This window comes from Copidosoma floridanum, unplaced genomic scaffold, assembly GCF_036245765.1.
Source record: "Copidosoma floridanum isolate Cflo_tuat_1 unplaced genomic scaffold, Cflo_Japanese_pri ptg000004l, whole genome shotgun sequence".
NCBI lineage: Eukaryota > Metazoa > Arthropoda > Insecta > Hymenoptera > Encyrtidae > Copidosoma > Copidosoma floridanum.
Genome location: NW_028321881.1, coordinates 26,099,141 through 26,113,952, shown reverse-complemented (window position 1 = coordinate 26,113,952; position 14,812 = coordinate 26,099,141).

Below are 14,812 nucleotides of genomic sequence, written 5' to 3'. Positions count from 1 at the left end.
TCCATTTTTTCACTAAGTATTTTGCAGCTATATGGTGGGTAGATCCTGAGGCAGATAAAAACGCACTTTGTCATTATTTAGGTGGCTGATACAATATTTAAAAAAGATTGATAAAATGCAACTGTTTTTTTAATTTGGCAGTTGCAAACCAAGCGAATCTGGCTTATGAAGTGTAGTCAACTTGTATTCAGACGTTGAAAGTGAATAGAACAATCATTAATTAAGAGATCTTCTATTACATGAAAAAAAAAAAAAGAAGAAACATTTTTCATTGACGAAGGACGTTTGGTCTATATAAATACAGCACACTGGAAGAAGAGCGTCGTTCTATCATCATTGGTTCTATCAGGTTCTGCATTTCCCAAAAAAAAAGAGTGCAGTCAACTAGTGGAGAAAAAGTTGACTTCATAATAGACCAGCTTCCAACCAAAGAATGTCTTACCATTTTCGATTTCTATTCTGCGAGAACTGCAAGAAACGCAGTTTTTACTACGGTTACTTTCATACAAAAAAAAAAACAAAGAGAAAAAATAAAAACAGTACCTAGGCTCACAGTACATTTACTTTTGACTGAGTGTTTTGCGTATATACGACCAGTATTTTGACCTACTTCAATTATGCCTTCAATCTAACTTAACTTACAACCATAGAGAAGACAGCTATAACGTCAAAAGCTAACGCATCAAAACATTTAATTTCTAAGAAGTCTTGTATTAAAAATAAAAGGTCCTATTGAAAACTTACTGATATATTCTTATTTTGTTGCATTAAGCATGAAAAAGATTCTAAGCAATAAAACACCTATTACCTTTGACGAGTCCATTGCACCCTATGAGATTTATGCTCATCAATCAGACGCATCTACAACTTATAATAATAGTGATAAAATCTGTGTATCGACTCAACATTAAGACCTGTGCCTGCTACCAATTCGCAGTTCCCTTCATATTCTTAAAAGGTTAGTACAATCAGATGGTAATACGGCCACAGTTAGTACTCAATTGGTGAACAATGCCATCTGCCATGTATTCGAAGAAAGCATATATAAGATGAATGCTAAAGAGATAAATAATTGTAAGAATGTGGGGCTGACGACCCTTACAAATAATTTCCTCACACTTAGTCCTGATCAGGATCTAATGACTGAGAATGCTGGTTTGTTTAAAATTTCGAATGAAACAACTCTAACTACTATTAGCAGCTACTTCAATGTCTTAATTCTTCTGAATATGATATAAGGTGTCGCTGAAGACTATCGCAAGGTTGTTGTTAAAGTGAAACATAAACTTACACTCCCTAAACCAAGAATCAATTTGAATGCAGTCATTTAATCTCGGATAGTAGCTAATGGTGACGCTAACGCAGAACAAGTCTGAAAAGAGTTTAAAATAGAAATATTGAAAGCTGAATGGCATATGCTTTGTGTAGCGATGTCAGATACTCATAAAATTTGACTGCTTTATTATTTACAAAAGGGTAAGTTCATATCCATGAGTTTGTAAATTTAGGAGCTCTATGAATATCCACTCATGCCTACAACATCAAAAAAGATTTGAACAGTAAAAACGGTCAACCAGTTGGAAAAACGATGCTATGTTACTTAAGCCTTCCAGACGTACCGTAAGAATCAAAGAGGAGTTAATTCTAGTATGTTTGATCATTGTAACACAAGGAATGTGAGACTCTATTTAAATTAGCAATATTATTCTTACGGTGATCTCCATCTTAATACAGCAAAAAATCAGTTTGTATTGTTGTATAATATTTGTGCTAATTTTCAGAATTCGTATTATGGTTGAGATCATGCCTCACTTTTAGGCTAAGTCCAATTTCTATACCATGTACCTTTTATTGTCATTGATTGCTCCAAGCAAAATAAGTTGCTTAAAAATGCTCCAGCTAATATACGTTTGGAATTTAAATCTCACGATTATTTTTCTGCCAACACATCAGCCTACTGCTAAATTCTGCACCATTGCATTGTTTAATACAATTCGATGAGCGGAGATTTCAAAAACCTCATGTAAAGTAGTGGTGGGGGTTGACAAACGTAGTTTGGGTAAAACTATAAATGCTTGTGCCTAGCTCTTTTAACGTAATTCGTCTTTCAACTATCACAGAGAAAGGTCACAGCAGCAGCAGCAGCAGCTGGAGCAGAGAAGAAGAAGAGAACAAGCAAAGACAAAAAGAATAAAAAAAAATTGAGAAGAGACGCCAGGAGAGAGAATTGGCTTTGAAAAAATCTGAAGACAAATCTTAATGAATTTTTAAAAAAAATTGTGGTATTTTTCAAAAAGCTATTCATACATCACACAAGCCGACCATTATAAGACAAGGTCAGAGTGCTGAAAAGAAAGAGGACGATAAAAAATACAAAGAGTGTAAAAAATTTATTGATGAGTATCTGAAATCGACTAAGCAGAAGAAGAAAAATAATCAGAAAAAAGTAATGAAAAATAGTGGTCTATTGGGGAGGCAAACATTAAGTATCAAAAAAGGTCTTAAGCAATAAGCGCTTATGAATTACATCGTTAATATACAAGGTTTTAAATAGCCTGACGATTTAATTCTCAAGGAGTAAGCAATGTAACCACTTCATTCTGATGGTTACCCTATAGTATTTATTTTCAAAGAGCCGTTTCCATGGCAACGACTTTCAGACAAATACAGAAAGAAAATTTATGGTTGAAACGCTGTTTCCATGGTAAACCGTGGGAGTCGGAAAATTTGTCGTACAATACTATAGGAAAATTTCTTCGAGAACACCTACACAATGCTAGAAAAGTACAAGTATTTGGCTCAGTAAGGAAAAAATGGTCGGAAAGATTCAAATTCATGATGTCTTAACATTTTGATGCGTCAGTTTTTGAAAAGCCTGTAAAAAATAAAGTACAGGTGCGGGATAAAGCGAGTGTCTTGCTAAGCTCTGTGTGTTTGATTAATGTTAAAGTCAAGAACAGGAGAACAATACTGCCCATCGAGAGTGCAACAACAAAAGCTGTAAGATTAGGTAATTGTGTTGGGCATTCGATGTGTGTTGTGGATGATATTCGTAAATATAATGCTTTCTGTTGTCCAGTCATGATCAACGAAGTCACAATTGACAAGCATGCTACCCACTAGTAGAGAAAATAGCTGTTGCAGTTCCTTAATAAATGTCGAGCTTGTGTGTCAAAACTGTTGAGCAAGGTTGGATTGACCAACGCTGTGCATATGGACATTGAAGTTGCGAAAAATCAGAGTGTTTTTTGTAAACCATATCGCTTAAACGAACATGATCTGTCTGACTTTAAATCGGTAATAGTTCGATATAAACAAACGAGAATGAAAAAAACAAGTTCTGCATTTATGAGTCTAACGTTTCTCGTACAAAGAAGGCATAGAAGCCTCAGACTAGTGGTTGAATACTGCCAACGAAATATCATTACTAAGCCTGTATCTTTTTCCATATTTTATTTAGACAAGTTGCTTTAACGTTTGCATGGTGCTTAATTGTTTGGAGTCTTATACTTGACTTGGGGATATTATTAAATACCGTTAACTGACCGTATGAAAGAAAAGACCACATTTATTACTTAAACGCAAACGAGTCAGCTTAAGAGGGCGATATGAAGTCTAACAAACACAGTGAGGTGCTTTTTTAAATAAATGGACCAAGTATTGGATATGGCCAGGCAAAAAAGAATATATTTTAACTTTTTTTATGATGTTTGCATCAAAGCAAAAACTTAAGACGAGCAAATATATAATACTGATGAAGTTTTTCAATCATTATTGGGCGTAAACTTGGTGGTAAATCTATTTATGTACGTATTTAGAAAAAAACAGATAGAGTACTTAGATCATGTGCTTGGGCAATCATAGCTACAGCCAGGGGAGAGATAAATCGATGCACTCGAGAATTTTTCAGATCTACTAAATAAGAATCTCGTAGGTCATTTTTAGGTTTACCCAGTTTCTTTAGGCAATTCATGCCACGTTTTACTTCAATCGTGAGTCCACTTAATAAATTGTTAAAAGAAGACATAAAGTTAAGTTATGGCGTAAAGCAGCGTAGTCACTTGTAAAATTAAAGCGTGTGCTATGCAGCAAGCCTCTATTAAAAACTTCTTATCTAAAAGCAGTAAAAACTGAGCTCCACACAGGTACTAGTTGCTTGAAGTTGATGGTGGTAGGCGGAAGCTAGGACGCTTGAGCGTTGGCGACCTTTTTTGATTGGGCTGAAGTTTGTCGTAGTAACGGACTGTCAGTGTTTTGTTCATATCAATGTATCAAGAATCACAAGCACGAGGATTGGGTGTTGAATAAGTCGTATTTTCAAGTTTGATTTCACGGCTTAACATTAGCTGGGAGAGACGATGAAGCACGTAGACGAACTGTTGGGAGTACCTGCTAGGAAATATAGTGCCGATGATATCAGTCTGGTATTAATAGTACAAACTGATAAAGACAAGCTTCATATGTTTTATTGCTTTGATCTTTAGTCAGCATTACTGATTGACGTGTAATCAAAGGGTGAGAAGGAGAGAGATACATTTTAGAAGCGTTTAGTGGAAGATTTTGTAAGGTAAACTCAGGTGTATCGGGACATTTATGACAGTTCAAAATTGGTATTTGAGGTTCTTCAAAAAGCATATGACAATTGTGTGTATACTTTTTTTCAACCGTTAGCGTACATTTTTTTCTGTCATTAAAAAAAAAATTAATCTTTTCTCTTCTATTAGTTCAAAAATTAAAGTTTCAACCTTATATCTCATTCACCTGTAACGAGAGACACTAAGTTTGTAATCAGGTGATTTAGTACATATCTTTAGCCAATTTGGGACAAACGCCCAATTTCCATCTTAATTATATATAATTGATTTTATATTACAATCGCAGTGATAATTAGTAGATAAATATACTTTCTATGACTAAAACAAAAAGAAATATAGCTTATTTGAGGCTACGAACTGAGAATGGTAGTGTAAAAAAAGAGCTTAAGTCCTCATTTACATTTGTGACGTTCTGAATCCAAATTGTAATGATACGCGGTCAAAAAATGTGAAATTTAAATTATGATTAAAATTTATAGCATTTGCATAACTTGGATTAAAAATCCTACTACACGTTAATATTTGTGACATCTTTAACTTTCGTAATATTTAAAAGTACAAAAAACGCTCGAATTTGTTAAAGTTCCGATAAAGCTAAAGCAATTTAACTTTTAGGGTAATGTAGGACACATATGATCGAAACTCCACATGAAAAACATAGTCTTTTATTAATTTGATACTTTAACTTACACAGTTTTTTGTTGTTTTTTATAGAAACTGTTTTGTAGAATAAAGATAAATTTTTTGTTTTAGTAAATAATTTATTAAGCACTGTATTTGACGCTGTCTCAATACACCTTAAAAACTTGTCATATCCTAAAACACCTGAATATACCTAACTTATAAATGGTTAATTATTTACAAAAATAGTGGAAAACACAGGAGAGCCGTTATTATTGTATGTACCTAAAACAATGCGTAAAGTGATAGTTATTTTGCGTCATGACTTATCTAATTATTTAAGAGCTGATAAGACTGTTGAGCCAGCTCCCGAACTGTATTTTTTTTCAAAGATCAGTAGGTACGTTAAAATGCACGTTCAAAATAGCTGATCTTGCATTTCAGCAAAATGAAAAAGTGGTTTATGTGTAGGGGGTCTGCAACCCGTTTCTCTACATAAGTATCCATTCTATATAGTGCATATCGATCATGTTAGTCTGTTTCCAACAACTAAGCAGAAAAATGTCTATATTTTAGAGTTGATTGAGACGCTAGGAAAATTCGTAGTACAAGAACTGGTAAAAGACGTATAAGTAGGATCTACAGGTCAAAAACTCAAGATTTTTATTGAAATCTTTGGTGCTGCAGGCAGAAAAGTTGAGATCGTGGAACGAGTTTTATTCCTTATGTGTTTCAGGGATTTTATGTGAATAATGGGATTAAGAATACATTGAATCTGTCTAGGAACCCGTAGGTCAATGGACTGATCAAAGAAATAAATTAAATAATCAATCGATCATTAAGAGTTGTGGTAAGCGATGATGTGCAAGTTAAAGTTGTGAAGCAAGCCATTAACTCTGTCGTATTCGTGGTGACTGTAAATACTTCCTTCAAAGCCTTTCTAAGATATCTACTGCGTTTTGAAAGGAATGATGAAAGAGAAATGGTGACCAATGAAAAATAAGTGTGGTATTAATGGCAGTATAATATAAGTAGAGTTAAAGTGGAAAATTTTAACTTGAGAGATAGTGTGTTCGTGAAGCGTGCTGTGATTGTCACTGGGTACTGAACTGAATTGTAGTACATATTCGTCAGTCCACTGATAGTTATCGAAGTAGGTTCAAGCGATACCTATTGTGTAAGAAGCATTATACTGAATTAAGGAAACAAAATTTTGTAACCACTGCTCATGCAAGGCAACTTGGAAAATTAAGTCCCTAAATGTTGAGAACTGCGTTAATACTGACAGCGAGTAAATAATATCAAGCAGAGAAGATATATGTAAGGATGGGTCTGAAAGTCTTAACCAAGAGACTTAAGAGCTAACAGAGGAAAATTGCCGTGAAATAGTTGCCTTAGTTAAACGTGCAAAAAATCTACTTGGCTTAAAGATTATGTGTGTGCTGTTGTTCTTTTTCGTTTCATTTTTCGTGCGGTCAACTAAATAAGAGGCATTTATTACATTTTGTTGAAGTAAAACTTCTCATGTTAGGTCATAAACAGCCATGTAAGGAAAAATGCATTACAAAACAACGTAGCTATCCACCCTGAGGCCTAAGACCTCTCCTGAATATCCTCTCTCACACACTCCCTCCAACTCTGTCTCTTTTACAAGTACGCCACATGCTCCTTTTCTTTCACGCTGCTTCTATACCTGTACAGATACATATACTACAGGTATGTTGTATATGTGCTTCTATGCTACGACTAAGCCAATGCGCTTGCTCAAGATAAGGTATAGGTATACAGTAAAGATACAGAAAGAGAAAAACAGCTGTACACACCTATACTAGAGGCAAAATATATTTATGTATATTGTATACATATATACGTATTGCGCGTCCTGGTCACTACACACATGTTCATATGCATTTCCCTACGTAAAAAAACGTGCATAAGGTATTTAAATCCTACAATATGACAATCTAACCTTTGAAAATAATAAAAAATGATATATCTCGAAAGGGAAGCAAAATTGGCTAAAAATAACAATTTTTACGGGTCTTCAGAAGAGAAACTACATGACCGAGGTGCACAATTTTCTATGCCATGTTTGAAAAATTAATATGGACATTTACAAAGTCTCCAAAACATTTTTGGCACAACATTATCTCTCAAAATTTTTAAAACAGTCACATCTCGTAAAGGAAGTTAGATAGACCTGAAATAATTACTTTAACGGGTTTTCTAAGGGGGAACTGAATGATCAACGTGTATAAGTAAAATGGAGTTGGACTATGCATAAACATAACATTCATTTTCTCATTTTTTGACAGTATCTTAAAAAAATCAAGTGAAGAAAAGTTTTTTAATCAGTATGTCATGTTTAAAATATTCATATGGATATTAATAAAATCTTTGAAAAATTTTCGTTACAACATAACCTCTCAAAGTAAGAGGAACTGTCGTTTCTCAAATGGGAAGCCAGATAGGCCAAAAATAACTCCACGTATAAAAAATAATTATTAAAGGGCAAAAATATATGTTACACAAATGCATACAAACATTTGTAATAATTCAAAAAATGATAAGTCATATCTTGAAAGTAAAGCAACACACCACATATCCTAGCTATAAACTAATTTTTTTTTTTAATCTCTATCATGTATTATAAATATTATTGTTACTGGACCAAAACCTTATTATAAATTTTAAGATCAGTAGAAGTTAGTTATAAGCATGGATATATTTTAATATTCATTTGTAAACAGCCATAGAAAACAAATTCAATGACTATTCAGCTTTAAAAGCTGTTTGCAACGAAAGATAGCTATATGTCTATTGTTCTTCTTATTCTCAATTAGGTTATTTTGCTTTTATGGTAGCCAAAATAAAAAAAAAAAATGTTTTGTTTGGATGTATTGATTTGAACAAGAACTGATAGTGCATATTTGATGACATATCAAATGCCTGAATAGTAAATTCAAATGAAAGGAGTTCTCGTTCCATGAAACTAGATAAAAGTGCCTTTTTTGGAGCCATATAGTGGAAATTTTTTTTTCATTCTGCATTACATGACCAACAGTTCATACATGTATTAAAAGTATCATAGCAGACATGGAAGTTATTATAACGCGCGAATCCATGTAACATAAGTAGTATATTAAAGTACATGTATTTTATGTACGCGCGGGCTTAAATACGTAATTATGATAAAACTTGTACTCTTTTATTATTGGATTTTATAAGCCAATTGAAATAAGGTGTAATTTAATCTTCTCAGTTTCTATAATACCAAGTTGAATAACATTTGAGTTGGAAAACTCATTTTTGCTGGGGTCCCGAGATCCACACCTGGTTTTTACCTTTTTTTCGTAATTGCCGTTTCAGATAATTTTTAAGTAATTGCAACAGTTCTTTGTCACTGAGTCACATGAATATAAAGTAAGAAATCTAAGCCTTGTATTGTAATGAGTAATTTGATTTAATTACTTTATATTTTTCTTGTTCTCTTTTCTTTGAGACGTCCAATCTGCTTTGAAAGGCTGATTATTTAAGGTGTCAGATAGTTTCTGTCTAGTGAATGCGTATTGACTAGTCTAGGTAGCGTTAGAAGTATAAAGTTACACGATTGTTACGGTTGTGGCGAGTCAGTAATAGCGTTGCACCAGAGTTGGCGAGAGACAGCCAAATAGTACAAATTTTGTGCAATGCGTCTACTCCCTGTTGTTTTGTATGGTTCTCTCCCAGCCTGTTCAACTTTGATTGTGAGATATCATTTAGTTTTAACTAAACAAAGTTAATCTCTATATTTTGTTATGCAAGCTTACTTTATTCTCTTACTCCTACCTTGCATGAGAAAAAAAGGAGAGTTCTCAACGTGATGTAGGCTTGCGAGTTTTATACTGGAATTTATAAAATAACTTTAGAATAGATGTCTTGTTCATCATAACATTACAAGCTATGAATAAAAAAAAAATTAACGTTGACCTTTACATACGAGTTGATAATTTTTTTTCACTTCGTTATAATATTTTTATGTCGTATCTAACATTCTTTTCATGGAAAAATTTAGTTTTATTTTAGTATTCAAATTCCCTCGATTATTTCCTCAAAATCTGATCTTCTATGTGATAGACTCTTAAGTTGTCTATTTTAACGCTGCTGTTCCTAACACGATGAATGTTCTACCTCAGTTTCTTGACACCAAAAATGCTAAACATTTAAAGCACTTAAAGCTTTTCTTTTTATTTAATCTCTTGTGACTATATGCATGGTTAAGACTTTCGTGAGCTTTAAAAGCTGTTTTCCTTTAAGTTTGTTAAGTAGTAGTGTATTTTTTGGCAAGGTTGTTTGACATCTGATGGCCTAAAAAAGGACTAGTGAGCTTAACTTTTTCTTGACTAAAGTTTTCAGCAAACGTGACTGCTTGGATTCCTTCGGTTAATCTTCTCTGGCCTGATAATGTCGCACTAAACTGATCGTGAAAAAAACTCGAAGGCATTGGATCTAGTTATAGAACTCTCTACCAACGTCTCCTAGTGTTACGCTGGAGACGTTGGTGTCCAAAGCACCTTTTTTTGCAGAGCTAAGTTGTTTTGGTGATACAAATCTGGTCACGTTTGCCCAAGCTCACTTTTCCTTCATAGTTGTAAGATTGGCCCTACGTAAACTATGCAGAGCATCGGTGATTCCTGATCGAATACTAACAGAGTCAAGAGATAAATGTCATTTAGGGTTGGTGGTCACCAGGGTTCCCGCCCTTGCAACGAACAACTCCGCTCCTCACGTTTGCCAGTGAATGACTGACTTGTTTTAATAGTGGCTGGCTTTATATGGTCTTTTAGTATACGAATCTTTCCCCAAAATGGTATTAATTATGTATTTATCGGCAAAGTAGTTTAACGTTAGGGGCCATAAAAACAACTGATGAGATTGATGGTTAAGTAGGAAACGTAAATACTAACGATGACCCTGAAAGGGATTAGTAGGATACTTCTAGCCATAGTTAATATTATTCTTGATGATGGAGAGCTGGCTGTGCGGATATCTTAACTCTAACCTACAGAATCCCTGCGTAAGAAGAGCGTGCTAGAGAAAAGTACACCACTGACTAAAAAACATCTTGTCTTTGGGTCGTTTCCTGGATACTAACTGCTTCTTGGTACTCAGGAAATAAGGCCTGGAGAATACCTTCTTTGTGGACATGCCGTTTCTATGAACCACTGAGAAAGCTGTTGTGGCTCCTTAAACTCAGGGTTGTTCTCCATGGTTTGTTGTTATAATATAATCTGCTCTGGTAACAGCACCAGGTTGGTTAGACAAATGGCCATAAAATCTTATATTGCTAGGGCAGAGTGTGCTATTGACAGATGTCTCTTGGTACTTTACCAGAGATGTTAGCGTTCATAACGTCTTAGTATTGGTGGCTACTCGTCTATTATGGGGGCTTAGGATGCAGTTTGACGTAAGTCGCTTGTCTATTAAAGAACAGTGTCATTGATAGCCGGGATACTCCACTGCATGACTTTCAGCTCTAGGCTACATGCACTGTCGGTGAGCGACTGTGTTTTTTCTTTATTGCTTCGGCCCATTATTACCACACTTATTCGATTTCGTTGCAGGTTGTTCAGATTTCACTTTAATGTCACCTAGTGGATTTAACTGAACTAAAGCGCAAAGCTAACGTATTTTTTAAAAACTTTGACCTTATGTATTGCTTTTGTGATTAATTTCTTTAAGATAAGAACTATTCTTAAACCGTCTAGGAAGTGCCACGAACCGGTATGTAAAATTTCAGCAAAACCGGTTGAGTAATTTTAACAGTTAGCGATCACAACAGTTTTAGCGACTTTGCTTTATATATTAGTTAAAGTTCATGCATGAAATATATAAAACAAGATAAATATTTTTTGGGATTATATTAAAATAAATATAAATTAATAGTAAGTAGTATGATTTAAATTCCAACTCATATTAGAAGCTTCCTGTAACTTTCCTAATTTTTTAATATAATGATGCATATCACTTCAACTTCTTATCACGAATCAGAAATAGCTTTAGTTTTAGTAAACGATGATTTCAAATAATAAAATATATTGCAGTTAAGTCTGTGTTTTTAAATCTTAGAAGAACTATTAAAAAACCAAGATCCATCGTTGCATGATAGTAATTAATAGCTCTATAAATCACAACAATGAATAAATTAAAAAATCTTAGAAAATAAATTTTCTTTCCAAAATTAATAGCCGCACAATGTAATATCCCTTATTTCCTAGACAGTGTGATTACAGTTTCGTAGATTGTAGCATGGAAAAAATTTGGTAGAGCTTTATTTATGTTGGAATTACTATGACTTCTGACATGGTTACTGTTTCTGTTTTTACATATTTTCTGGGCTCTCGAAAAGCTGGTTTCTTATGTTCAGATACGTCTAAGGAATTACCAATGAGATAAGCATTTATTTTGATTGAGTTACTGGGCTAATATTAATTAACATAGCTCAACGATAATTTATCAACAAGGTATTTTTGTATAATGCCTTTAAATGATATTAGAAAAATTCTTGAATTACTTTTAAGAAGTAAAATATAATTTATTAACAAGCAAGAAACCAGAGTTTACATGTTATAGAAGAAAGTCTAGGACCACATGTCAAAATCCACACTTTCTTGCCAGTATACTACTGCATCTATTACAATATTATATCTTGATATAAAGTCAAGTCAGTGGGTCAATTTATTTGAACGTTTATCTCATCAGTCATTCTTTAGAAACGTGTAAGCATAAAGAACCAACTAAAAGTAAGTAAAGCTACTTGTAATTTGTGATAAAGAATGTTTTAGTAAGTTTACTTACATGCATCACAATATTTAAAAATTAAAAAGAGTACAAGGGCAGCTTCAAATATGAATTGTAGTTTGAAACATGCTACTCAGTAAACATTATTATTTACTTTAACATAACCCCAAAGAATATTATTTTCGACTAAAATGTTTTATGAGTATAATTACTTTCGAATTACTCATTACGTAGTACTTTTCTGTTATTTATAAGCATATCAAGATTAAAGAATAATAGTACAAACCTTTATCTGCGAGAAATACTGTCTTACTGTTGCAGAGAATAGATGCAAGAAATAAAAGATTTAAGTACTCTATTCTGTACGCGTATGGCAGTAAGTTAAGTTTGATGTACAAAGGAGAAATATGATCGCTTTTCTGAACGTCTGTTACAAACTGGATAGCGGCGTTCATACTTTTACTCAGTTTTAACGCAAGCTCATTAGAGAGCTTACTAAATAGTCCAGAGCAATAATCAGAATATGGCAAGATTAACACCTTGACTGAAATGAGTTGACGTAGTTGAGAGATTAGAGATAGCGACGGCGCTTCTTTGGTGAAATACTTTGATAGATTACTAGAGCTTTGCTTTGGATACCCAAGGCCCTTAGAACAATCTAACCCTACGTGACTCTTTCAGGATAGGCTTAGAGTTCAGGACTAACACTCTGAGGCTATACTACTCTCGGTGGAGACTCCAACGTGAAAGAGAATTTTTGCGGGAAAGTTTAAAAATCTTTTAAAATGTTTTTTGGGAAAATTCAAAGTAAAAAACATAATCCAGTTGGATTCAAGCAAAAAATTCAGCTTATCTTAAAACAATTTATAGCCTTTAAAACAGAGTAAAAACTTTTTGTTTATTCATTTAAAAATTGCGATGATTATTAAAATAAATATAAGTTAAGAACCTAGCGATTGAAAACATAGTTTTCTTATTAAAATTAAGGTGAATAAATTAAGAAAACAGTATAATCAATTGTATTTAATTGAATAAACGTTTTTCTCTCTAGATAATTGCGAGTTTTCTTTTGTAGAGTTTATTAATAAAAACTAGAATCGTAGCCATTAAGATATGTTATAAGGTTGTCATTGTGCAAGCTAAGAAATTCATTTATATAAAAGAAAAAAGCTGAGAATTTTGTCTGTCCCCAAAAGAGTGTAAATAAATTTATTTAAAAATATTAATATATTAACCTAACTTTATACTTAAGGAACGATCAATACAGCAATAATCAAAAATAATTGCTGTATACCGTGCAGAAGTTAATTTATTATTCAACAAGTAAATTATAAAACTTGATGATAATTATTTTTAAATATTTTTTTTTATGTGTAATCGGGAATCTGACCTTATTTACTCTTTAACACCGGTTAACAAACCCGCCCTCCAACATATAAATACTAACATTGCTTGTGTGTTGGTTCCTAATTTTAGAGTTTCCTCGGTACAGATCATATTTTTAGCCAATCGTTACCACCACTAATTAATTAGAATTCTACTTAACGAAAAGAAAGTCAAAAATGGTACCCCTTGTGGGACTCGCAGTCTAAAGAGGGAGTGTTTAAATAAGTACACAACGTAAAGAACTAAAAATATTATACAGTTAAATCTTGCAAGAGATTGTGAATTAATCCATAGTTAGATTTTACTAACGTTTTCTTATTATATCCATTAAAAATGGTTAAAACATGACAAGGGGGCAATAATGACAACCAACAACAACAACAACAACAACAACAACAACAACAACAACAACAACAACAACAACAACAACAAGAACAACATGCGATGGTACAAGTTCTCAGTGAAAACGGTACTTTAAGTGGAATTTTTTCATTGAATGAATCACCTGATCCAAATATATCGGGTAAAAATAATGAAAATCTTTTGAAAGTGATAGGGGTGCACAAGCAACTAATGGCTGAAATTTGACCTCCCAACCTCGAGAATAATCCAGAATAGATCATCGATGAAGTAAATCAAGTCATTACACAAACAAACACACTGAAAGAACAGTCAATGCGACTTACACATATGTACGATGCAATAGATACCCATATAAAACGACTCACACAAACACAAAATCCAATACGTACAAGAGAAGCACAACGTCAGGCGTAACTCATCAGACAAGGAGAAATACTCGGTAATTTCAATAAACAATTGGATCAACTTGTATTTAGTATAGGAAAAACAATACAAACATTTTTAAAACTTATTCGAACAGTCACGGCACAAACACACGCCATAGTAAATTTAGAACAGGAAGATGATCGTATATACAAGGCTATCGCTCAACACAAAAAAGGAGTAGAATTTCTCACAACCCAAAAATTAAATAACGTACAAGGCAGAGGAGTTTTCCAATTAAAAGTAGATGTGCCTACTTTTAGTGCAGCCGCAAGTGATTGACCAATTAAATTTCTCAAAGCTTCAAAAACTAACATTGAAATAACTTTCATAGAAACCAACATGATTAAATTAGTACTATGTCAAGCATTGAAAGGCCTGGCCCTTGATTGGTTTAAACACACCGAAGAAGGAATAAATTCCGTTAATGATTTTAAAACTTTATTTTTGAATAAATATTGGAACTCAATGGTACAAGCTAAAGTTCAGTGAGCGCTTGAATATAATGCATACGAAGCTGCAAATAGTTTGAGCCGTAGTAAATAAGTGTTAAATTTATATAGTTACGTAAAGATGTTATCATCATCGCCTACCGAGGCAAAAGATGTCAAAAAATTTGCAAACCATTTAAATAAGGTGATTCA